The sequence below is a fragment of the Lathyrus oleraceus genome, chromosome 6, assembly GCF_024323335.1.
Source record: "Lathyrus oleraceus cultivar Zhongwan6 chromosome 6, CAAS_Psat_ZW6_1.0, whole genome shotgun sequence".
In the NCBI taxonomy this organism is placed as follows: Eukaryota; Viridiplantae; Streptophyta; class Magnoliopsida; order Fabales; family Fabaceae; genus Lathyrus; species Lathyrus oleraceus.
This window is the reverse complement of record NC_066584.1, coordinates 360,783,016-360,809,050: the sequence shown is the minus strand read 5'-3', so window position 1 is coordinate 360,809,050 and position 26,035 is coordinate 360,783,016. Positions and strand designations below refer to the sequence as shown.

The 26,035-nt window shown below is 32.7% G+C and overlaps 4 non-coding genes across 4 annotated transcripts; all 4 read left to right on the top strand.

Moving 5' to 3' along the window:
* The first annotated feature begins 815 nt into the window (after positions 1-815).
* Positions 816-889, top strand: TRNAN-GUU (transfer RNA asparagine (anticodon GUU)). Its single transcript has one exon. It is a non-coding gene; the product is annotated as a tRNA-Asn (tRNA).
* A 1,681-nt stretch (positions 890-2,570) lies between these two features.
* Positions 2,571-2,644, top strand: TRNAN-GUU (transfer RNA asparagine (anticodon GUU)). Its single transcript has one exon. It is a non-coding gene; the product is annotated as a tRNA-Asn (tRNA).
* A 2,082-nt stretch (positions 2,645-4,726) lies between these two features.
* TRNAN-GUU (transfer RNA asparagine (anticodon GUU)) lies at positions 4,727-4,800 on the top strand. The gene has a single exon. It is a non-coding gene; the product is annotated as a tRNA-Asn (tRNA).
* A 3,770-nt stretch (positions 4,801-8,570) lies between these two features.
* TRNAN-GUU (transfer RNA asparagine (anticodon GUU)) lies at positions 8,571-8,644 on the top strand. Its single transcript has one exon. It is a non-coding gene; the product is annotated as a tRNA-Asn (tRNA).
* Positions 8,645-26,035: the final 17,391 nt, after the last annotated feature.

Sequence of the window (26,035 nt, the reverse complement as noted above, 5' to 3'; positions counted from 1 at the left end):
TGGATTTGTACCAATTGTCTTATTGTCACGCCACGTCACTGGAACTTAACATTTTTCTATCGAGAATTGATGAAGAGACCAAATAGGATAACATAAGTGAAGTTAAGAGACTAACTTGTAACATTTTTTAATTAAAGGACTAAAGAAGAATATTAAATTAAGATAAGGGAATTGGTGATTAATTCTGTCAAAAAATGTTTTAAAATCATTGTTAAAGTGTCTTCAAGGTAAGGTTATTATCAATTTCCTCAAAGAGAAATTTATCTACCATTATTCAAGAATGTCCAAGAAATCTTCAAATCATTGGAAAATAACTTATTTATTCTATGTCCTTTAAGGACAATACAACATCCCAACATTGCAACAAATACCAAAGCATGTGTCTAACATACATTTTTCGCTATATTTGTTTATGAATATGAAATTAATATAATTTATAAATTACAATATGAAATATGGGAGTGGAGATTCATAAGATGTCTTGTATACGTGTCCGACTTCAAATCAACTTGGACGCTATCTTTAACATGAAATTTAGTTATCTCCTTAAAAAATATCATCAATGCAAAATTGATGTTATATTTATATTAAAAAACAACTTTGAAAACTAGTTTTTGGAACATTCTGTTACTATCCATTGGTTAGATCTTGTTGTTAGACATAGAAGATGTCATGTTTATGTCCATACTCATTTCAAAGATAAATATGTTGCAAGGTTTTGACATAGAGTTTATGCATACTCTCAAGTATGCGCGGTACTAAAATTTGAACAAATTAGATTAATATAAAGAAATCAAAATCAATGCGTAAGAGTAGTTGGAATAGCTCAGTTGGTTAGACCGTGTGGCTGTTAACCACAAGGTCGGAGGTTCAACCCCTCCTTCTAGCGTTTTCATTAATTTTAAATATTTATCTTAAACTACAATCTAGGAAACGATTTTCAAAATAATCTTAAACTACAATACATTTTTGGAAGAAGATATCCACATATAACAATTTTTCTTAAATATAAAAGTGATAAGTTTTGACAAAACATTGATGATTATTTTCAAGTCTATTAGTTATTGAAACATGAGTTAGGTAAATTAGAATAAATAATAGATATTATAATGGTAGTTGTAATATCATAATTGGTTAAAATGTGTGAAAGTTAACCCTAATAATCATAAAGTTGGAGGTTCAATTCCCTATTCTCGCATTTTCAAAAAAAAAATCAATATTATATTTTATCTTTTTGTCCTTCTAAGGAACTTCATAAATTTTTATACGTTAATTTTCAAAAGTTTATTACCATTAGCTAATTATGTTATAGTTCTTTAATATGTCTAAATTGGCTATATATTATTAGCTCTCTTCAAGCTTCGTACTCCCTCCGGCCTTATATATAAGCAAAAGTCTTTTAATTTTTTAGCCTTAAATATAAGCAGATGTCAACAAATCTAGGTGCATTTAATGCCCTTATTCCAAAAGTATCCTTGCATTAGATATTTAATATTGTTAGTAGAAAACAATTTAATTGAGAGTATATTAGTAATTGTGTTGTCTCTCTCACATGAAATTAAGAAACTTAAATGCACTTAACTATATTTCTTAATAAGCGTAAAATTTGTCTTTTTTGGTTATAAATTAGGCCTGAGTAGAATATTATTAAAAACGTATACACTATTTAAATTTTGCGTGTTTTGTTTTAACCTCTGAAAATAAAACCTTTGCATTTTAAACATTGTATCTATTTTAACTAAATATGTTGACTCGGTTTTGTACCAATTGTCTTATTGTCACGCCACGTCACTGGAACTTAACATTTTTCTATCGAGAATTGTTGGAAGAGCCCAAATAGGATAACATAAGTGAAGTTAAGAGACTAACTTGTAACATTTTTTTTATTAAAGGACTAAAGAAGAATATTAAATTAAGATAAGGGAGTTGGTGATTAATTCTGTCAAAAAATGTGTTAAAGTCATTGTTATAGTGTCTTCAAGGTAAGGGTATTATCAATTTCCTCAAAGGGAAATTTATCTACCATTATTAAAGAATGTCCAAGAAATCTTCAAATCATTGGAAAATAACTTATTTATTCTATGTCCTTTAAGGACAATACAATATCCCAACAACTGGAACAAATACCAAACCATGTGTCTAACATACATTTTTCGCTATATTTGTTTATGAATGTAAAATTAATATAATTTATAAATTACAATATGAAATATGGGAGTGCAGATTCGTAAGATGTCTTGTATACGTGTCCGACTTCAAATCAACTTGGACGCTATCTTTAACATGAAATTCTATAATCTCCTTAAAAAATATCATCAATGCCAAATTGATGTTAAATTTATATTTAAAAAAACTTTGAAAACTAGTTTTTGGAACATTCTGTTACTATCCATTGGTTAGATCTTGTAGTTAGACATGGAAGATGTCATGTTTATGTCCATACTCAATTCAAAGATAAATATGTTGCAAGCTTTTGACATAGAGTTTATGCATACTCTCAAGTATGCGCGGTACTGAAATTTGAATAAATTAGATTAATATAAAGAAATCAAAATCAATGTGTAAGAGTAGCTGGAATAACTCAGTCGTTTAGAGCGTGTGGCTGTTAACCACAAGGTCGGAGGTTCAATCCCTCCTTCTAGCGTTTTCATTAATTTTAAATTATAACATTTTTTAATGTTAAAATAATTTCTTAAGTCTTTTCAACATCATGAGAATTATCACTATCTCGGAGCACAAATAATAGATTATATTTCAAGAATCTTTAAATAAGCCTATAATTATTAAAACACAACTTACTTATTAATTACCTTATAAAATATCAATAGTTTGTCAATATATGTCAGAATTACATATGGGTTTGTCTAAGACACATTTTAAATATTATAATCTAGGAAACGATTTTCAAAATAATCTTAAACTACAATACATTTTTGGAAGAAGATATCCACATGACATATTGATTGCATAGCCACATTGGACCAACATGGAAGATGTCTTTAGATTGGAAATCTATTAGGTCTATAATAATTTTTCTTAAATATAAAAGTGATGTTTGAATTAGTTTGAATATTTATTTAAATGAGAGTCGTTGAAATATCCAATTACTATCTTGTTGCTATTTATTGAACAGATCATGTTTACGTCAACAGTAGGTTTAAAGATGCATTTGTTGCAAATTTTTGACAAAACATTGATGATTATTTTCAAGTCTATTAGTTACTGAAACATGAGTTAAGTAAATTAGAATAAATAATAGATATTATAATGGTAGTTGTAATATCATAATTGGTTAAAATGTGTGAAAGTTAACCCTAATAATCATAAAGTTGGAGGTTCAATTCCCTATTCTCGCATTTTCAAAAAAAAAATCAATATTTAATTTTATCTTTTTGTCCTTCGAAGGAACTTCATAAATATTTATACGTTAATTTTCAAAAGTTTATTACCATTAGCTAATTATGTTGTAGTTCTTTAATATGCCTAAATCGGCTATATATTATTAGCTTTTCTTCAAGCTTCGTACTCCCTCCGGCCTTATTTATAAGCCAAAGTCTTCTAATGTTTGGCCTTAAATATAAGCAGATGTCAACAAATCTAGGTGCATTTAATGCCTTTATTCCAAAAGTATCCTTGCATTAATTATTTAATATTGTTAGTAGAAAACAATTTAATTGAGGGTATATTAGTAATTGTGTTGTCTCTCTCACATGAAATTAAGAAACTTAAATGCACTTAACTATATTTCTTAATAAGCATAAAATTTGTCTTTTTTGGTTATAAATTAGGCTGGAGTAGAATATTATTAAAAACGTATACACTATTTAAATTTTGCGTGTTTTGTTTTAACCTCTGAAAATAAAACATTTGCATTTTAAACAGTGTATCTGTTTTAACTAAATATGTTGACTCGGTTTTGTACCAATTGTCTTATTGTCACGCCACGTCACTGGAACTTAACATTTTTCTATCGAGAATTGATGGAAGAGACCAAATAGGATAACATAAGTGAAGTTAAGAGACTAACTTGTAACATTTTTTTAATTAAAGGACTAAAGAAGAATATTAAATTAAGATAAGGGAGTGGGTGATTAATTCTGTCAAAAACTGTGTTAAAATCATTGTTAAAGTGTCTTCAAGGTAAGGGTATTATCAATTTCCTCAAAGGGAAATTTATCTACCATTATTCAAGAATGTCCAAGGATCTTCAAATCATTGGAAAATAACTTATTTATTCTATGTCCTTTAAGGACAATACAACATCCCAACAACTGGAACAAATACCAAAGCATGTGTCTAACATACATTTTTCGCTATATTGGTTTATGAATGTGAAATTAATATAATTTGTAAATTACAATATGAAATATGGGAGTAGAGATTCATAAGATGTCTTGTATACGTGTCCGACTTCAAATCAACTTGAACGCTATCTTTAACATGAAATTCTATAATCTCCTTAAAAAATATCATCAATGCCAAATTGATGTTAAATTTATATTAAAAAAACTTTGAAAACTAGTTTTTGGAACATTCTGTTATTATCCATTGGTTAGATCTTGTTGTAAGACATAGAAGATGTCATGTTTATGTCCATACTCATTTCAAAGATAAATATGTTGCAAGCTTTTGACATAGAGTTTATGCATACTCTCAAGTATGCGCGGTACTGAAACTTGAATAAATTAGATTAATATAAAGAAATCAAAATTAATGTGTAAGAGTAGCTGGAATAGCTTAGTTGGTTAGGGCATATGACTGTTAACCATAAGGTCGGAGGTTCAACCCCTCCTTTTAGCGTTTTCATTAATTTTAAATACTATAATCTAGGAAACAATGTTCAATAGTAGGTTTAAAGATGCATTTGTTGCAAAATTTTGACAAAACATCGATGATTATTTTCAAGTCAATTAGTTACTGAAACATGAGTTAGGTAAATTAAAATAAATAATAGATATTATAATGGTAGTTGTAATATCATAATTGGTTAAAATGTGTGAAAGTTAACCCTAATAATCATAAAGTTGGAGGTTCAATTCCCTATTCTCGCATTTTCAAAAAAATATCAATATTTAATTTTATCTTTTTCTCCTTCTAAGGAACTTCATAAATTTTTATACGTTAATTTTCAAAAGTTTATTACCATTAGCTAATTATGTTGTAGTTCTTTAATATGCCTAAATTGGCTATATATTATTAGCTCTCTTCAAGCTTCGTACTCCCTCCGGCCTTATTTATAAGCAAAAGTCTTCTAATTTTTTGGCCTTAAATATAAGCAGATGTCAACAAATCTAGGTGCATTTAATGCCCTTATTCCAAAAGTATCCTTGCATTAATTATTTAATATTGTTAGTAGAAAATAATTTAATTGAGGGTATATTAGTAATTGTGTTGTCTCTCTCACATGAAATTAAGAAACTTAAATGCACTTAACTATATTTCTTAATAAGCGTAAAATTTGTCTTTTTTTTGGTTATAAATTAGGCTGGAGTAGAATATTATTAAAAACGTATACACTATTTAAATTTTGCGTGTTTTGTTTTAACCTCTGAAAATAAAACCTTTGCATTTTAAACAGTGTATCTATTTTAACTAAATATGTTGACTCGGTTTTGTACCAATTGTCTTATTGTCACGCCACGTCACTGGAACTTAACATTTTTCTATCGAGAATTGATGGAAGAGCCCAAATAGGATAACATAAGTGAAGTTAAGAGACTAACTTGTAACATTTTTTTAATTAAAGGACTAAAGAAGAATATTAAATTAAGATAAGGAAGTTGGGGATTAATTCTGTCAAAAAATGTGTTAAAGTCATTGTTAAAGTGTCTTCAAGGTAAGGGTATTATCAATTTCCTCAAAGGGAAAATTTATCTACCATTATTAAAGAATGTCCAAGAAATCTTCAAATCATTGGAAAATAACTTATTTATTCTATGTCCTTTAAGGACAATACAACATCCCAACAACTGGAACAAATACCAAAGCATGTGTCTAACATACATTTTCTGCTATATTTGTTTATGAATGTGAAATTAATAAAATTTATAAATTACAATATGAAATATGGGAGTGGAGATTCATAAGATGTCTTGTATACGTGTCCGACTTCAAATTAACTTGGACGCTATCTTTAACATGAAATTCTATAATATCCTTAAAAAATATCATCAATGCCAAATTGATGTTAAATTTATATTAAAAAAAACTTTGAAAACTAGTTTTTGGAACATTCTGTTACTATCCATTGGTTAGATCTTGTAGTTAGACATGGAAGATGTCATGTTTATGTCCATACTCAATTCAAAGATAAATATGTTGCAAGCTTTTGACATAGAGTTTATGCATACTCTCAAGTATGTGCGGTACTGAAATTTGAATAAATTAGATTAATATAAAGAAATCAAAACTAATGTGTAAGCGTAGCTAGAATAGCTCAGTTGATTAGAGCATATGACTGTTAACCACAAGGTCGGAGGTTCAACCTCTCCTTCTAGCGTTTTCATTAATTTTAAATTATTTAATGTTAAAATAATTTCTTAAGTCTTTTCAACGTCATGAGAATTATCACTATCTCGGAGCACAAATAATAGATTATATTTCAAGAATCTTTAAATAAGGCTATAATTATTAAAACACAATTTACTTATTAATTACCTTATAAAATATCAATAGTTTGTCAATATATGTATGAATTACATATGGGTTTGTCTAAGACACATTTTAAATGTTATAATCTAGGAAACGATTTTCAAAATAATTCTTAAACTACAATACATTTTTGGAAGAAGATATCCACATGACATATTGATTGCATAGCCACATTGGACCAACATGGACGATGTCTTTAGATTGGAAATCTATTATGTCTATAATATTTTTTCTTAAATATAAAAGTGATGTTTGAATTAGTTTGAATATTTATTTAAAAAAGAGTCTTTGAAATATCAAATTACTATCTTGTTGTTATTTATTGAAGAGATCATTTTTACGTCAATAGTAGGTTTAAAGATACATTTGTTGCAAATTTTTGACAAAACATTGATGATTATTTTCAAGTCTATTAGTTACTGAAACATGAGTTAGGTAAATTAGAATAAATAATAGATATTATAATGGTAGTTGTAATATCATAATTGGTTAAAATGTGTGAAAGTTAACCCTAATAATCATAAAGTTGGAGGTTCAATTCCCTATTCTCGCATTTTCAAAAAAAAAATCAATATTTAATTTTATCTTTTTGTCCTTCGAAGGAACTTCATAAATTTTTATACGTTAATTTTCAAAAGTTTATTACCATTAGCTAATTATGTTGTAGTTCTTTAATATGCCTAAATCGGCTATATATTATTAGCTTTCTTCAAGCTTCGTACTCCCTCCGGCCTTATTTATAAGCCAAAGTCTTCTAATTTTTGGCCTTAAATATAAGCAGATGTCAACAAATCTAGGTGCATTTAATGCCTTTATTCCAAAAGTATCCTTGCATTAATTATTTAATATTGTTAGTAGAAAACAATTTAATTGAGGGTATATTAGTAATTGTGTTGTCTCTCTCACATGAAATTAAGAAACTTAAATGCACTTAACTATATTTCTTAATAAGCATAAAATTTGTCTTTTTTGGTTATAAATTAGGCTGGAGTAGAATATTATTAAAAACGTATACACTATTTAAATTTTGCGTGTTTTGTTTTAACCTCTGAAAATAAAAACATTTGCATTTTAAACAGTGTATCTGTTTTAACTAAATATGTTGACTCGGTTTTGTACCAATTGTCTTATTGTCACGCCACGTCACTGGAACTTAACATTTTTAGAATTGATGGAAGAGACCAAATAGGATAACATAAGTGAAGTTAAGAGACTAACTTGTAACATTTTTTTAATTAAAGGACTAAAGAAGAATATTAAATTAAGATAAGGGAGTGGGTGATTAATTCTGTCAAAAACTGTGTTAAAATCATTGTTAAAGTGTCTTCAAGGTAAGGGTATTATCAATTTCCTCAAAGGGAAATTTATCTACCATTATTCAAGAATGTCCAAGGAATCTTCAAATCATTGGAAAATAACTTATTTATTCTATGTCCTTTAAGGACAATACAACATCCCAACAACTGGAACAAATACCAAAGCATGTGTCTAACATACATTTTTCGCTATATTTGTTTATGAATGTGAAATTAATATAATTTATAAATTACAATATGAAATATGGGAGTAGAGATTCATAAGATGTCTTGTATACGTGTCCGACTTCAAATCAACTTGAACGCTATCTTTAACATGAAATTCTATAATCTCCTTAAAAAATATCATCAATGCCAAATTGATGTTAAATTTATATTAAAAAAAACTTTGAAAACTAGTTTTTGGAACATTCTGTTATTATCCATTGGTTAGATCTTGTTGTAAGACATAGAAGATGTCATGTTTATGTCCATACTCATTTCAAAGATAAATATGTTGCAAGCTTTTGACATAGAGTTTATGCATACTCTCAAGTATGCGCGGTACTGAAACTTGAATAAATTAGATTAATATAAAGAAATCAAAATTAATGTGTAAGAGTAGCTGGAATAGCTTAGTTGGTTAGGGCATATGACTGTTAACCATAAGGTCGGAGGTTCAACCCCTCCTTTTAGCGTTTTCATTAATTTTAAATACTATAATCTAGGAAACAATGTTCAAAATAATTCTTAAACTACAATACATTTTTGGAAGAAGATATCCACATGACATATTGATTGCATAGCCACATTGGACCAGCTTGGACGATGTCTTTAGATTGGAAATCTATTAGGTCTATAATAATTTTTCTTAAATATAAAAGTGATGTTTGAATTAGTTTGAATATTTATTTAAAAAAGAGTCGTTGAAATATCCAATTACTATCTTGTTGCTATTTATTGAAGAGATCATGTTTACGTCAATAGTAGGTTTAAAGATGCATTTGTTGCAAAATTTTGACAAAACATCGATGATTATTTTCAAGTCTATTAGTTACTGAAACATGAGTTAGGTAAATTAGAATAAATAATAGATATTATAATGGTAGTTGTAATATCATAATTGGTTAAAATGTGTGAAAGTTAACCCTAATAATCATAAAGTTGGAGGTTCAATTCCCTATTCTCGCATTTTCAAAAAAACATCAATATTTAATTTTATCTTTTTCTCCTTCTAAGGAACTTCATAAATTTTTATACGTTAATTTTCAAAAGTTTATTACCATTAGCTAATTATGTTGTAGTTCTTTAATATGCCTAAATTGGCTATATATTATTAGCTCTCTTCAAGCTTCGTACTCCCTCCGGCCTTATTTATAAGCAAAAGTCTTCTAATTTTTTGGCCTTAAATATAAGCAGATGTCAACAAATCTAGGTGCATTTAATGCCTTTATTCCAAAAGTATCCTTGCATTAATTATTTAATATTGTTAGTAGAAAATAATTTAATTGAGGGTATATTAGTAATTGTGTTGTCTCTCTCACATGAAATTAAGAAACTTAAATGCACTTAACTATATTTCTTAATAAGCGTAAAATTTGTCTTTTTTTTGGTTATAAATTAGGCTGGAGTAGAATATTATTAAAAACGTATACACTATTTAAATTTTGCGTGTTTTGTTTTAACCTCTGAAAATAAAACCTTTGCATTTTAAACAGTGTATCTATTTTAACTAAATATGTTGACTCGGTTTTTGTACCAATTGTCTTATTGTCACGCCACGTCACTGGAACTTAACATTTTTCTATCGAGAATTGATGGAAGAGCCCAAATAGGATAACATAAGTGAAGTTAAGAGACTAACTTGTAACATTTTTTTAATTAAAGGACTAAAGAAGAATATTAAATTAAGATAAGGGAGTTAGGGATTAATTCTGTCAAAAAATGTGTTAAAGTCATTGTTAAAGTGTCTTCAAGGTAAGGGTATTATCAATTTCCTCAAAGGGAAATTTATCTACCATTATTAAAGAATGTCCAAGAAATCTTCAAATCATTGGAAAATAACTTATTTATTCTATGTCCTTTAAGGACAATACAACATCCCAACAACTGGAACAAATACCAAAGCATGTGTCTAACATACATTTTCTGCTATATTTGTTTATGAATGTGAAATTAATAAAATTTATAAATTACAATATGAAATATGGGAGTGGAGATTCATAAGATGTCTTGTATACGTGTCCGACTTCAAATCAACTTGGACGCTATCTTTAACATGAAATTCTGTAATCTCCTTAAAAAATATCATCAATGCCAAATTGATGTTAAATTTATATTAAAAAAAACTTTGAAAACTAGTTTTTGGAACATTCTGTTACTATCCATTGGTTAGATCTTGTAGTTAGACATGGAAGATGTCATGTTTATGTCCATACTCAATTCAAAGATAAATATGTTGCAAGCTTTTGACATAGAGTTTATGCATACTCTCAAGTATGCACGGTACTGAAATTTGAATAAATTAGATTAGTATAAAGAAATCAAAATCAGTGTGTAAGCGTAGCTGGAATAGCTTAGTTGGTTAGAGCGTGTGGCTGTTAACCACAAGGTCGAAGGTTCAACCCTTCCTTCTAGTGTTTTCATTAATTTTAAATTATAACATTTTTTAATGTTAAAATAATTTCTTAAGTCTTTTCAACGTCATTAGAATTATTACTATCTCGGAGCACAAATAATAAATTATATTTCAAGAATCTTTAAATAAGCCTATAATTATTAAAACACAACTTACTTATTAATTACCTTATAAAATATCAATAGTTTGTCAATATATGTCAGAATTACATATGGGTTTGTCTAAGACACATTTTAAATATTATAATCTAGGAAACGATGTTCAAAATAATTCTTAAACTACAATACATGTTTGGAAGAAGATATCCACAAGACATATTGATTGCATAGCCACATTGGACCAGCATGGACGATATCTTTAGATTGGAAATCTATTAGGTACATAATAATTTTTCTTAAATATAAAAGTGATGTTTGAATTAGTTTGAATATTTATTTAAAAAAGAGTCGTTGAAATATCCAATTACTATCTTGTTGCTATTTATTGAAGAGATCATGTTTATGTCAATAGTGGGTTTAAAGATACATTTGTTGCAAATTTTTGACAAAACATTGATGATTATTTTCAAGTCTATTAGTTACTGAAACATGAGTTAGGTAAATTAGAATAAATAATAGATATTATAATGGTAGTTGTAATATCAAAATTTGTTAAAATATTTGAAAGTTAACCCTAATAATCATAAAGTTGGAGGTTCAATTCCCTATTCTCGCATTTTCAAAAAAAAATCAATATTTAATTTTATCTTTTTGTCCTTCTAAGGAACTTCATAAATTTTATACATTAATTTTCAAAAGTTTATTACCATTAGCTAATTATGTTGTAGTTCTTTAATATGCCTAAATTGGCTATATATTATTATCTCTCTTCAAGCTTCGTACTCCCTCTGGCCTTATTTAAAAGCAAAAGTCTTCTAATTTTTTTGGCCTTAAATATAAGCAAATGTCAACAAATTTAGGTGCATTTAATGCATTTATTCCAAAAGTATCCCTGCATTAATTACTTAATATTGTTAGTAGAAAACAATTTAATTGAGGGTATATTAGTAATTGTGTTGTCTCTCTCACATGAAATTAAGAAACATAAATGCACTTAACTATATTTCTTAATAAGCGTAAAATTTGTCTTTTTTGGTTATAAATTAGGCTGGAGTAGTATATTATTAAAAATGTATACACTATTTAAATTTTGCGTGTTTTGTTTTAACCTCTGAAAATAAAACCTTTGCATTTTAAACAGTGTATCTGTTTTAACTAAATCTGTTGACTCGGTTTTGTACCAATTGTCTTATTGTCACGCCACGTCACTGGAACTTAACATTTTCCTATCGAAATTTGATGGAAGAGACGAAATAGGATAACATAAGTGAAGTTAAGAGACTAACTTGTAATATTTTTTTAATTAAAGGACTAAAGAAGAATATTAAGTTAAGATAAGGGAGTTGGTGATTAATTTTGTCAAAAAATGTGTTAAAATCATTGTTAAAGTGTCTTCAAGGTAAGGGTATTATCAATTTCCTCAAAGGGAAATTTATCTACCATTATTCAAGAATGTCCAAGAAATCTTCAAATCATTGGAAAATAATTTATTTATTCTGTGTCCTTTAAGGACAATACAACATCCCAACAACTTGAACAAATACCATAGCATGTGTCTAACATACATTTTTCGCTATATTTTTTTATGAATGTGAAATTAATATAATTTATAAATTACAATATGAAATATGGGAGTGGAGATTCATAAGATGTCTTGTATACGTGTCCGACTTCAAATCAACTTGGACGCTATCTTTAACATGAAATTCTATTATCTTCTTAAAAAATATCATCAATGCCAAATTGATGTTAAATTTATATTAAAAAAAACTTTGAAAACTAGTTTTTGGAACATTCTGTTACTATCCATTGGTTAGTGTAGCGGGGTATTCGTTACCTTTAGATTTATTGACTAAATCAAAAGTAAATCATACAATTCGAGTCGTCACCGCTCTTCTATTTATCCAAAGGAAAGGTTAGAAAGCGAACAAAAACTGAGAAGTTTTATCAAATAAAAAACTAATAAAAATGTCAGAGATCTGGGTAAGGGGGTTGGTTATGCAATGGGAAGGTTTTAAGCACCCAAAACATCCTTAGTACTCTAAGGGAGCCCTTTTTGCAAATGTTGTATGGTAGGTTGGTATTTGTGAAAATATTTGTGCAAACATGATTGGGGAGATGAGAAAAGAATATACATATTTACAATTTTGTTGTTTGAATGGATAAACCCATTCCCTACGTACCATCACAAAGGTAGGATCAAAACCTCGTAGTTCGAGGTAAAAATCTTAAAATAAGTTGGTGAATTGATTTGACAAAAGCCTTAAGGTCTTTTGTTATCAAAGGGAGAAAACTCAACCTAAACCAACAATCCACCATGTGAGGAGAACTTCAACATACTAGTGAGGGATCCACCCTATAATAAATATGGAAGACTTATAGTCCAATCACTAAGGATAACGTGAGGTTTATATCAACCACTATGATAACTCAAACCTATGGCTAATGTCTATGAGAAAAAGTTTTTAACAAAGGTGGCCATTGGAACCACAAAAGAATTTGAAGTGAGTTGGATTCACCAATTAGAAGTATTCACAAAATGAAGTCAAAGTTGACTTAAGATTCAATTCAAAATAAGTATTAATGAAAAGAGTTTTGAAAAATCAAAGGCATAATGCCTAGGTTTCTAGCTTTGAAAAAACAATGTCAATGTTTGCACAAAATGAGTTTTGGCTTGGGTTAGAGTGGAGAGAAGAAGAGAAGGGCTAGGTCCTAAACATGCAAAGATGAGGGAAGAGAAATAAAACCCTTGGAGTTCCTTTCTTGAGATTATAAAGATGATTCAAGAGCTCCTTTCCTTTGGACTTAGCAAGCAATAAGCAATTAACTCAAGCAATCAAGCAAATATTCAATCAAGCTCCTAGGATCTTCCAATTTTGAACTTGTCTCTCTTATCTTGGATGCTCATGACAATGGTCCTTATAATTAGATCAAGTTTGGAATCCCTGCCACACAAGAACAAACAATCAAAAAGTTCATAATGCAATAAGAGGAATGGACAAAGAGAGTTTAGATTAGGGGTCCGTTTCAGTCAACTTCAGGATTAAGCATTCTAAAGGCATGAGGCCTAGTTGCTCTTCAACAAATTTTGCGTTCTAAAGGCATGAGGCCTAGTTGCTCTTGAACTCCATTAAGCATAGGTAAGGTCCTAATTCTAAGTCCTTTCTCCTTTTTGCATTGGGTTCACACAAACAAAGACAAAACAAGCACAAGGCAATAGTATATTCACAATAATGTGCTCAAGTGAGCAAAAGGCAAATGGCATAAACATAAACATGAGCTCAAGTGAGAAAAGGGCAAAGACAATATGAATAAATGAGCAAGAAATTAAATTGAATTAAAGTAAATTGCAAGAATTAAATTCTTGAATTAAAAGTTAGTGATTAGTAGTTAGTGTTAGTGTGCCATAAGGCAATTTAGCGATATGTTAAGCAATCGTAAGTGGACTAATGTAGTAGTTACACCTATCTGAGTCCGGTTAATAAAACTATAGGCAAATAAACACAAGTTAGAGATCATGACTAGTAAGCCAAGCTCCCACAACTTGCCATGCCAAAAGAAAAGAAGAATGACCTTGTATGGAGTTCAGGTTCTTTGCTTGACCAAGAAGCAATCTATCTTGGACACAAAGCAATTCACTTGATCTTTGATCAATTGAATTTGATTTGGATCAAAGAAGGTTAAGCCTCTCATATGTCAAGGCTAACCACAAATCATTAACTCATTGGTCAAAAGAAAAAGAAGAAGATGAAGATGGAAATGAAATGAACCAAAATGAGAAATCAAATGTCATAACCAACACACATTGATCAAACATGAATGGAATCAACATCAATAAATGGTAAACAGAAGTGAAGTGAAGATTAGAAGTCAAGAAAGGTCAAACATATTTTTGGTATTTTTTGGAATTAAAATAATGCCTAAAATAAAATGAACAAATAAAGGTCAAACTTCAAATCCAATTCAAATCAACTTGGATAAGTCCAATTGGATCATCATAAGTCTAACACGGTCAAACAAAGTTTGACAAATTTTCTCAACATTTTTTGAAAACAGAAACTATTTTTAAACAATTTAAAAATGGAGAAAAATAACATATATGAATTAAAATCTCAAATAAATCTTAAACCAATTAAGAAATTGATGAGAATATTTTTCATAGACTTATCATCATTCATACATGTTAAGAAAATATTTTTGGCATTTTTGAATATCAAAAAGTATTTTAAATGAATTAAAAACAATCAAAAATGAAATAATTCACAAAAAATATTAAATGGAATCACAAAAATAATTAAAAATCATTTTATGAAATTAGAATTTAAGAGAAATTTTTTGCAATTGGTCCCATATTTTTTTTGATTCCAAATAAAGAAGTTATGAATTTTTGAAAATAAATGGATTAAAAGAAAATAAAATAGAAATTAATAAAATAGAAAAAATCACAGGCGTCTGATCAGAGCTCATTAATTGACATGGCTGATCAGACGGCTCTCAAGCGCGCGCTTACCATGTACATGAGTCAAGCACGCGGTACCATGAATTAAATGGAGTCAAACATGTTGGTTCTAAGTGTTGGCAGCAATTTTGGTAAAACAAAGAGTTTTCACAAGATGTTGCATGTGATGTCTTAACTTAAGATATCTATGTACCTGCTAGAGTTTAAAAATATAATTATGCAGGATTGTTTCAGGATGTCATACACGATGTCATGGCATCTGATATTATGTACCTGCTGGATATTTAAAATGGAATTATGCAGGATTGTTCCAGGATGTCAGACCCGATGTCATGACATCCTGTACACAGAGCATTCAGGGTGAATGTTATGTGTTATGTGATTGCGCATTTAATGGCAATCTATGTATGATTGAAGATCTGATTCACAATCACATTCAATCATTAATTGCAACCTGATTTACTTGTTTTCCAAAGAGATCTAACCAGTTGTCATGAGAAGATTTAATTGGAAAATAGTTTTAGTGTTTTCAAGATGTCTAAGCCCAGCTAAATGCTTCTATAAATAGGACATGGAAAAACCTGATTTGATACACAACCAATACAGAGCGAAATACTGAGAGAGAATAAGGGTTTGTGTCTTGTTTGGTCGTGTGACTTGTAAGCCATTCAATTCATCCATAGATGATTGAATTGGTCTGATTTGTGAGTTGTAATTTGTCACTCTAAGCTTTTAAGCATGAGTGTGTGTCTACTTGATTGAAGCTATTAAGTAAGATCAAGTGTGTGTCTACTTGATTGAAGCTATTAAGTAAGATCAAGTGTGTGTCTACTTGATTGAAGATCAAGTGTGTGTCTACTTGATTGAAGATCAAGTGTGTGTCTTTGAAGAGTGTCTTCTTTTCATAAGAAATTGTTGTTTATAATCACAGGTGTGATTGAGGGGGAGTGAGTGGGTTCTCATATCTAAGAGTTCTTAGGTAGAAATCACACGGGTAGAGATTAGGTGAAAAAGACTGTAACTTATGGAGTGTACTGAGAGTCTTTGAACTGATTCTATTTAGTGGATTTCCTTCCTGGCTTGGTAGCCCCCAGACGTAGGTGAGTTGCACCGAACTGGGTTAACAATTGCTTGTTTCTCTTGCATTACTATTCTTTATCTTTATCCTGTGTGTTTTATTCAGATATTAGTGTCGTGACATTACCTTCGACATCTCATATCTGATACCAGAATTTCAATTGGTATCAGAGCAGGCATCCTGCTCTGGTTCTGGGTGAGATCTAGGGACAATACTTTCTGGTATAATGGAGAGAGATGGAGGATCTATTCACAGGCCACCAATTTTGGATGGATCTAACTATGACTATTGGAAACCTCGAATGGTAGCTTTCTTAAAATCTCTGGATAATAAGGCTTGGAAGGTTGTGTTAACAGGCTGGGCACATCCAGTAATTACTAAGGAGGGAGAAGCCACAACTGACAAGAAGTCTGAAGAACAATGGTCAAAGGAGGAGGATGATCTAGCCCTTGGAAATTCTAAAGCATTGAATGCCATATTCAATGGGGTAGACAAGAATATCTTCAGGTTGGTAAACAACTGTGAGGTGGCTAAAGATGCTTTGGAGATTCTCAAAACCACTCATGAAGGCACCTCTAGGGTAAAGATGTCTAGACTACAGCTGCTCACCACCAAGTTTAAAAATTTAAGGATGAAAGAAGATGAAAATATTCATGAATTTCATATGAGTATCATTGAAATTGCTAATGCCTCAGGAGCCCTGGGAAAGAAGATGTCAGATGAAAAATTAGTAAGAAAAATACTCAGGTCACTCCCTAAGAGATTTTCTATGAAGGTGACAGCCATAGAAGAGTCTCATGACATCTCCACTATGAGAGTTGATGAGCTAATTGGGCCCCTCCAAATATTTGAGATGGGAATGAGTGATGGATCTGAAAAGAAAACCAAAAGCATAGCCTTCATGTCAAACACAGAGGATGAAAATGGTCAGGATGTTGATGAAGATCTGGAAAATGATGTAGCAATGCTGGGAAGACAGTTCAACAGACTGTTGAAAAAGATGGATGTTAGATCTCAGGCTAATGTCAAGAACATCTCATCTGACATCAGTAAATCCAACAATGCTGGAAAAAGAACAAGGTCAGATGATAAGCCCAAAGAAGGAAAAGAAGTACAGTGTTATGAATGTGATGGGTATGGACACATTAGAACTAAATGTGGAACCTACCTCAAGAAACAGAAGATGAGTCTTGCTGCCACTTGGTCTGATGAGAGTGAAATAGAAGAGTCTGCAAATCTGGTGACTGCCTTGACTGGAAGATGGGGTTCTGAGGATGACTCAAGTGATGATGAAGTAACCCTTGAAGAGTTGGCCACTACCTACAGAAAGTTGTGTCACAAAAGTGCAGAGGTGTGTAAACAGGTTGAAAGCCAGAAGAAGATAATAACTCAACTTGAGAATGAGAAGGTAGAACACTTGGAAACCATATCCAAATTAAAAACAGAAGCAGTGGTTCTGAATGACAAGCTAGATGAAAGTCAACAAGTTGAAAGCCAGAAGAAAGTGATAGTACAACTGGAGAATGAGAAGGCAGAACATGTGGAAACCATCTCCAAGTTAAAAACTGAAGCTATGTTCTTAAATTCTAAACTAGAAGAGATGACCAACCATATTAAAAGCAAACCTGAGATGTCACATCATATGTCACAACATCATAAGGGAAGACAGCAGAAAGGGAAACACCAAAGATGAAGATGCCACTACTGTGGAAAATTTGGCCACCTGAAGCCCTTCTGCTATATGTTGTATGGTTATCCTAGCCCTGTTCATCATCAGACTCACTATCAACCAAGACCCAAACATCACAGGCCTGTCAACAAGAAGCAATGGGTTCCTAAGACTAATGTTACAAGTCTAGTAACTCACACTTCCTTCAGAGTTTCAGCCAAAGAAGATTGGTATTTTGACAGTGGGTGCTCCAGACACATGACTGGAAACAAATACCTGCTAACTGGCCTTCATCCTCATGCCATAAGCTATGTAACCTTTGGTAATGGAGCAAAGGGTGAAATCAAGGGGATAGGTAAGCTTGATTGCCTTGGAGTTCCTGAACTTGACAAGGTCCTACTTGTTAAGGGCTTGACTGCAAATCTAATAAGCATCAGTCAACTATGTGACCAAGGTCTAAATGTTAACTTCACTAAAACTGAATGTCTGATTACTAACAAAGAAACTGAGGTGATCCTGAAAGGAGTCAGGACCAAAGACAATTGTTACATGTGGAGCTCTCAAGTTGGTTATTCCTCAAAGTGTACCTTAGTCAAAGAAAAAGGGATGAAGATGATTATATCTGCTAGAGGAACTCCCAAGATTGATGAAAGACAAGTCTGTGGGAAATGTCAGACAAGGATGTCACACCAGAAACTCAGACTTGACATCACTTCCAAAGGAGAAAAGCTCATGGTGGCTCAAATAGATAGGAGGTTGGATCAAATGGTTGAACATGTTGCTAGTCATATGCAATCTGAAGTTGGAAAGAACTTTGTTGGACTTGAGCTACAAGTCAAGCAGATAGATGGGTCTATGTGTCTATCTCAAAGCGAATGTGCCAAGAAAAATGTTAAGCAGATTGGGATGGAGAGTGAAAGGACACCTGCTCCTTTGAAAGATGAAAATGGTGTTTGTGCTGTATATCAAGCTGAATATATAGCAGCTGGAAGTAGCTGTTCTCAACAGGGTTGGTTGAAACTAATGTTGACTGAGTACAATGTCACACACGATGTCATGACATTGTACTATGACAACCTGAGTGCTACAACTATGTCCAAAAATCCTATTCAGCACAGTTGGACCAAGCACATTGATTTTTGTCATCACTCCATTAGAGAATTTGTGGAAGACAAAATCACAGCTCTAAAGCATGAAATGCAATTAGCTGACAAATTTGCAAGGGTTTTGGATGATAATCAGTTTGAATGTTTAAGAGGGAAATTGGGGATTTTGATTCTTGTGAAGTTATAGCAATTAAAGTGGAGTGGAAAAGTTAATAAAAATATTGTCTTCCCACTTAAAAGAAAGAGCCACATTAATGATAAATCATTACCTAGTATTGGAACTAGTATCTATGCCATTTCCACACGCTACCTCAACACAACCATTTCCATCTTCATCCAACTTCTCAGAAAACCTCTGCTGGGGCAAAGAGATTTTTTTCAAAAGTCCAACAAAATGTCACAACATCCCTCATCCTCAGGATCAAAACCCACTCACAAAGGAAGGACTCCCTCCATGGAGTTTTTGGTTGAAGATATTCTGGAGGTTATTCCCCTCTCTGTTATTCCAGGAGACGTCCCTGGCCCTTCTTCCACGGCTGGAAGTAATCAAGGTAACATTCCTGATAAACCTCCTCATAAGGATGACATGCACTTTACTAATCGAACCATTAGGAACCTAGTAACTAGGATTCTAAACGAAGGGCATGCAGTCAAGGGTGTTTCTACCCCTCTGTCTAGAAGGGACCCCTCACCTGAGGTGGAACCCCAAACTGAGAAAGATGATGATTCATCTGATCAGAGAAAGAAATGGCTGCTGAGGGATTATGCTCTCTAGGTAAAACCTTGCCTAGTAAGAAACCAGCAGATGTTTCTCATGAGACTGCTGAGAATGTTATTAATATGGAGGAAGAGAGTTCAGAAGAAGAAGAGGACACCTTGGTTCATCATGTAAAACCAAGTGTTGCTAGGAAATTGAAGACCAAAAAAGGGAAGACTGTGGCTGAGATGTTGACAGCCAGAACTAGGAAGAAGACTGCTGGTGTAGGACCCTCCAAATCATGGAGTAAAGTTAAGGTTAAGAAGAGGAAGGTCAGATAGAGTTCTGACTCTGAAGAGGATGTCGAAGACGATGTCCCAGACATCTCTCCTGCTAAAAGGCAGGCTGTTCAAAAGTCCCCAGCCAAAGTGGCAGTTGTGCACTTAGACAACATCTCTTTCCATCTAGAAGATGGTGCTGCCAAGTGGAAGTTTGTCATTCAAAGGAGGGTTGTTGTTGAAAGGGAGCTGGGAAAGGAGGCTGTAGAAGTGAAGGAAGTGATGGAATTGATCAAGAATGATAGTCTGATGAAAACTGTTGTTGCTTTGCCCCAATGTTTTGAAGGGTTAATGAAAGAGTTTGTTGTGAATATCCCAGAGGATATTTCTGAAAAGAGTAGCAAGGAATTCTGCAAGGTCTTTGTAAGAGGTAGATGTGTGAGGTTCTCCCCAACCATAATCAACAAGTTCCTAGGGAGAGAAACTGAAGGAGGTGTGGATTTAGAGGCTACAGACAATGAAGTCTGTAGGACTATTACTGCTGGCCAAGTCAAGGAATGGCCTAGTAAGAAGCATCTATCAGCTGGCAAGTTAATTGTTAAATATGCCATCTTGCACAAGATTGGTTCAACCAACTGGGTACCAACTAACCATATCTCAACCATCTCTAATGGTCTTGGAAGAATCACTTATGCTATTGGAACCAGGCTAAACTTTGATTTTGGAAGGTTTATGTTTGATCAAATTGTTAGACATGCCTCTACTAATGCAGTAAAACTGCCTATTGCCTTTCCATCCATCATTTGTGGCATTATCTTAAGCCAGCAACCAGGCATTCTCAACACAAGTGATATTCCCAGCAGAAGGAAGCCTCCACTGTCCATTCACTACAAGTTGTTTGAAGGAAGCCATGTCAATGATGTTGTCATGACATCTGCAAGGAAGGAGCCTGCCTCTCAAGGTAGCTTGATTGATCAATTGAAGGAAACTTGTAAGGAGCTGGATACTGGTATTAGGGTTGCCAAGGAAAGGAAAGAGGCTTTGGAGATTCTTATTAGTAGCTTAGAGAAGGAAGAGATGGAGAAGGCTGGTGAGACTAAGGATTCAGATGCCAATACCTCAAGTGAGAGGTCCAATGCTCAATCTAGTGGCAGTTCTGATTCTGAAGGTGAAGATGATGCTCCTTCCTCAAACTGAGTGGTAATGGTTCCCCTTGTTATGAAGATTGTGTGTGCTGTGTGCTGAAGACTGGTCCCCCTGTTCTGAATGTTGTTCTGGATGATGTTATGTTTCGGAAGCTTGGATGTTTTATTGTTTTTGGAATGTGTGTAATTTTGTGGCAGTCCTTACTGATGCCTTGATGTAATTTTTGGGCTCTTAATGAGTTACATGGATTTCTAATTATCTCAGCTATTACAGCTGTGTATAATTATGGTTTGTATCTCCTAACAATTATGTTTTAACATTTTATATGTTATAACATCTCTTGTGACATTCTCTGCTAGGCTGATTGACATTTATTTTGTCTAATTGGTCACCTGTGGTCTATTTTGACTAAAAAGGGGGAGAAGTGATTATGTGGAGCAATTAAATATGTGGAGCTATGTGGAGATGTATGTGCTGGTGTAGCTGAACAGATGAACAACTATTATTGAAGGAGATGTGTTTGATGTAAGACAGAATGCTGTTCTGTTTACAGATGTTGGAGGAGATGTCAGATGTGGTGCACATGTGATGTTGAAGCAGATGTCAGAGGGTGACTCTGATTGTTACAGGTGCTGTTATTACAGGTGCTGTTATTGTTAAAGGAGATGTCTGTGTTGTACAGACTTAGGGGGAGAAGAAGTAACCATGTGTTTGTGTTAAAGGAGATGTCTACCAAGCCCTTTTGTTTCAATGATGAAAGCTTGAAATGACAAAACCTCCAACATCAAAGTTGTTGATATTTTCAAAAAAAATCAATTTGGACTTAAATTGTGCATCATTTGGATTTTAAATGAGAACGTTATGGGCACTTGAAGTTGGACTTTTTCAAGATTCAATGGCTTTGATCCAAAGTGACCTATAATATTTTGTATTATCACATGTACTTATTTTAGGATTATGAAAACTTGTCCAACATAACAATTGAAGTAGACATATTAAGCTTTCCAATGCACTTGGTCTGACCTCAAAATCGTAAAAAATGAAGGAGTTAGGTGTAACACCCCAAAATTTGCCCTCCTCTCTTGGGATAGCATTAACATATTTGCATTTCATTTTAGGACATTAGGCATTTCATGTTGCATATCATGTGGTTACATTATGCAAGCCATCTTCCCAAGTCTTAATCAGGAGATAGGAAGTCGAGTGCAAGCCTAGGGTTTATTGACTGATCATGGGCCATCTGAGGATTGGGCTGTGAATTAGGGTGTTATGATTCTCAAGGGTGTTGGTCTTAATATTGATTGGATTGATACATCATCATCATCATGATTGGATGTCATCAGAAGATTGAAGCTCATTCCTTGAGATTAGGGTTTTGACCACTGGTCAACCCTAATCAGTTGCATTGGGCCAGTCAGGGCTGGATCAGGAGATGAGGTCTGTGATGATTATGGGGTTCATTTTGTGATTATATTGTGCTTATTGAGGCTAGGGTTTCACCCTTGAGCCATTTCAGTTGAGGATTGGGGCTCAGTTTGATCTATGCATTGCCAAATTTATCTATCTGATGAAAAGTCAACTGTGGTCAACAGTACATGATCTGATGAATTTGGAGGTGGAAATGAGTTGGATACACTTCATTCATGTTGGGACAAGTGTTATATGACATCTCAAAGCTTAAGAATGGAGAAAATCAAGTCAGGACAAAAACTGCCAAAAATAGAAAGTGACTTGTAATGGAAGTTTCCAAAAATGGAAAGTTTTTGACCTCAAAGCCACGTGTCCAAGGAAGCTTCAAATGAAAAATTGTTCAACATTAAAGTTGTAGATCTTGTTCTCACCTTTCCAAAAAGTCCAAGAACTTGAAAATCCCATGTGTGGTTGGGAAATTATGGCTCAGTGAAGTTCAAAAATGACCCATAATCAGGAGGCCATAACTTCCACATGGTTTGTCCAAATTGCAAGTTCTTTATATGCACAAACTCCATTTGACATGTACTTTCATGGTGCATAATTGGATTTTTCCAAAAGTGGTCAATGCAAAAGGTCAATTTTCAACTGGACAGTTAAATTGGACCAAGGGCAAAATTGTCCAACTTTCAAAATAATTGGAATTTTTGAGTGGGGATTTTTGCTACACCTCATGAATGGCATTTAAAATTTGTTGGAATCATCACTTCATGCATAGGCCTTGTAAATTGAGATTTGGCTTGAAAAATGCAATGGTTAAAAATGGACAAATGCATCCACATGGTGATTTTGAGATTTACACAACCAATGAGCATGAGGCAAGTTTCTACAGCTCACATATGATAATTGGAAGGTGTATGTGCTGTCAAAACAGGTGGCATTGGCTGTTACATGGAAATTCCATTTTTGCCCTTTCTTACAAATAACCATTTACACTAACATTCCAATTTGGCTAATTAAGTGGATTAAGCATGGATTAAGGACTCATATATAATCATAATCCCTTCCTAATCATAACAGAATTTCACAATTACCAAATTCAGATCAAAAAACCCTTGCAATTCTCTCAATTTCATCAAGAACACAAAAGCTTCAATCTCATCAAACTTCATCAAATCTGAACCAAATCTCGAACTTCCTTTTGCATTCAACTCACATCATCTTCTCCTCCATCTGTTTGTGATCAAGAACCTCAAAAGCTTGGCCGATCGCGACTGTTCAAGAACTCATCATCAATGGCAAATTCCAATTCCACATGACTGGAGCAGGTTCGAGCTAGGCAAAGGCTTCCAATCACCTTCCTCATCATTATATAACATCTGTTTGAAGGAATTACGCTCCAAGAACAACGAAATCGTCACTGCCATAGCAGGTTCTTATTTTTTGAATCACGCCTTTGCCTCAATGTTCATGTGCGTCTTGTAGTGTAGTGATTGTAGGTCATGATGATAGTTTTGGTTTTGCAAATGGATGACTGTGTAGGGAGAAATCTAGGATTGAAGTTTTGTAACCAAACCCTAACGCGTTCGATTCTTGAGATTTAGGGACTGTTAGGTTAATTGGAGTTCATATTTGTGATCTACGCGTTCGTGCGGTTCCAACGGATATCTATTCGTTCATTTTGGTGACGGTTTGAAGAATGAGTGTTCTTGAGCGTTCTTGATATTTCTGGAAAAAGTTGAGTTGGAACGATGATGGCAAGGCGTTTGATCCAAATTTCAGTTTGAATATTCAAATTGGAAGTTTCCCTCCCCCGCGCCCAGGAATTACCAAACTGCCATTGGTTAATTATTTAATTAATATTAATTCTAAAAAATTCTAAAAAATTATTAACATGTTAAAAAATTCATAAAAAATTATAGAAAATTCAGAAAAATATGAGGATTGTTTCTTTGACTTCCTTGTTGGATGTAGATGATTTTTGACCTATTGGTCAAAGTTGTGCATGGCAAAAATATTGTTTGACCTAGGCTTATTTCACATGTGCTCAAAATTGATACATTTTACCATTTGGTTCATGAAATGCTCATAGTGTTAAATAAATTCTTGAAAATTTTTGTGATGATTCTTGACTGATTGATGCTCATTTCCATGTAAATTTCATGAATTTTTGATACCTGGTCATTGAGCAGCAAATTTTGGAACTTAGGTGTGACAATTTGTGTCACACCTCATTATGTCAACTTGTTGGATTTTTTTGAGTGACCTATACTTGTTGGATTGAAGTGAAATTTTGCATGATGGTTAGTTAACATGTTAGGATGCTCTGTGAATTTTTGTGGAATTTTACATTGCATTTTCAATTTGATTGTGATTTTTCATTTCTGTTGACCAATTGTGCAAGCTTGTGTGACATAGGTTGGTAGATTGAATGTGAAATGCTCATATTGTATTGTATAGACATGAAATTTGATATGATTGTAGTAGACACATGTTAGGACCTCCCTGTTTTGGTCTCATCCATTTCTTTATTGTTTTCATTGAGATATGAATTTTTGAAGTGGAAGCATGTGTTGATGTTGTGATTTGGAGCCTATAATTGTGTCTGTTTTTGTTGATTTTCATTGACATGGTTCCATTTTCCCAAATGAGCTCAAATTTGACATGGTAGACCTTGAATATCCCCTGTTTAGGTGTAATTAATTTGAGAATTTTTGGAATTGTTTTGATGTGGATTTGAATGCAATAGTTCTGTTTGTATGCTTGGTGCCTCATTTGAACCAGTTTGCTTTGTTTTGTGCATAACATGAACATGATGGATGATATAAACATGAGGCCAATGATGTTTGCTCTTGTTTGACTTTAATTTGAGATTGGTTTGTGAATGCCTTGCTGTTTGAGGGATTTTTATTGCTTTTGGACCCTAGGCTTGGCCTAGTGGTCTAGTTGCTAATATTTGCTTGATTTTTCAGGATCAAAGGCATAATGCACATGGAGAATGAATCAAATTGATTGAAATGGTGTTGTTTGATGTTTGTACACTAACATAACTTGGTTTTGTAGGTGGTGAAGCTTAGGCTTAAGCTTTGAGCTTGCCTTGTGTTGTGCATTGAGTGGTATATTCTAATTGTTTGAACTTTTGCTGTTTAGTTTTGTCTGTCTGAGTACTAACTGTGTTTGACTGTTTCCAGGTACTTTTAGTTGCTCAGTTCCTTGTGAACTTTTGCTTTGCTTTGCTTAAGCAACTTGCATAGAGGTATAACTCTCTAACTTCATGTAGTCTGGAGACCCGGCTGTTACCGGGCCGGGCAAAATGTCTGAAGTCCTCCTTAAGAGGCAATGATTGTGGTTGTTTATTTTTAAGCCCAAGCAGGTGAAAGTCCTTTAAATAAGGCAATTGGTGGAAGGTAGGGGTATGCAGTCTACCCCCCACTATTCAGTTGAGTCTTCTCCTTGCTCCCATTACATGGTTGTAGCATTGAGATTATAAGCCCAAGATCCGTGCAGTGC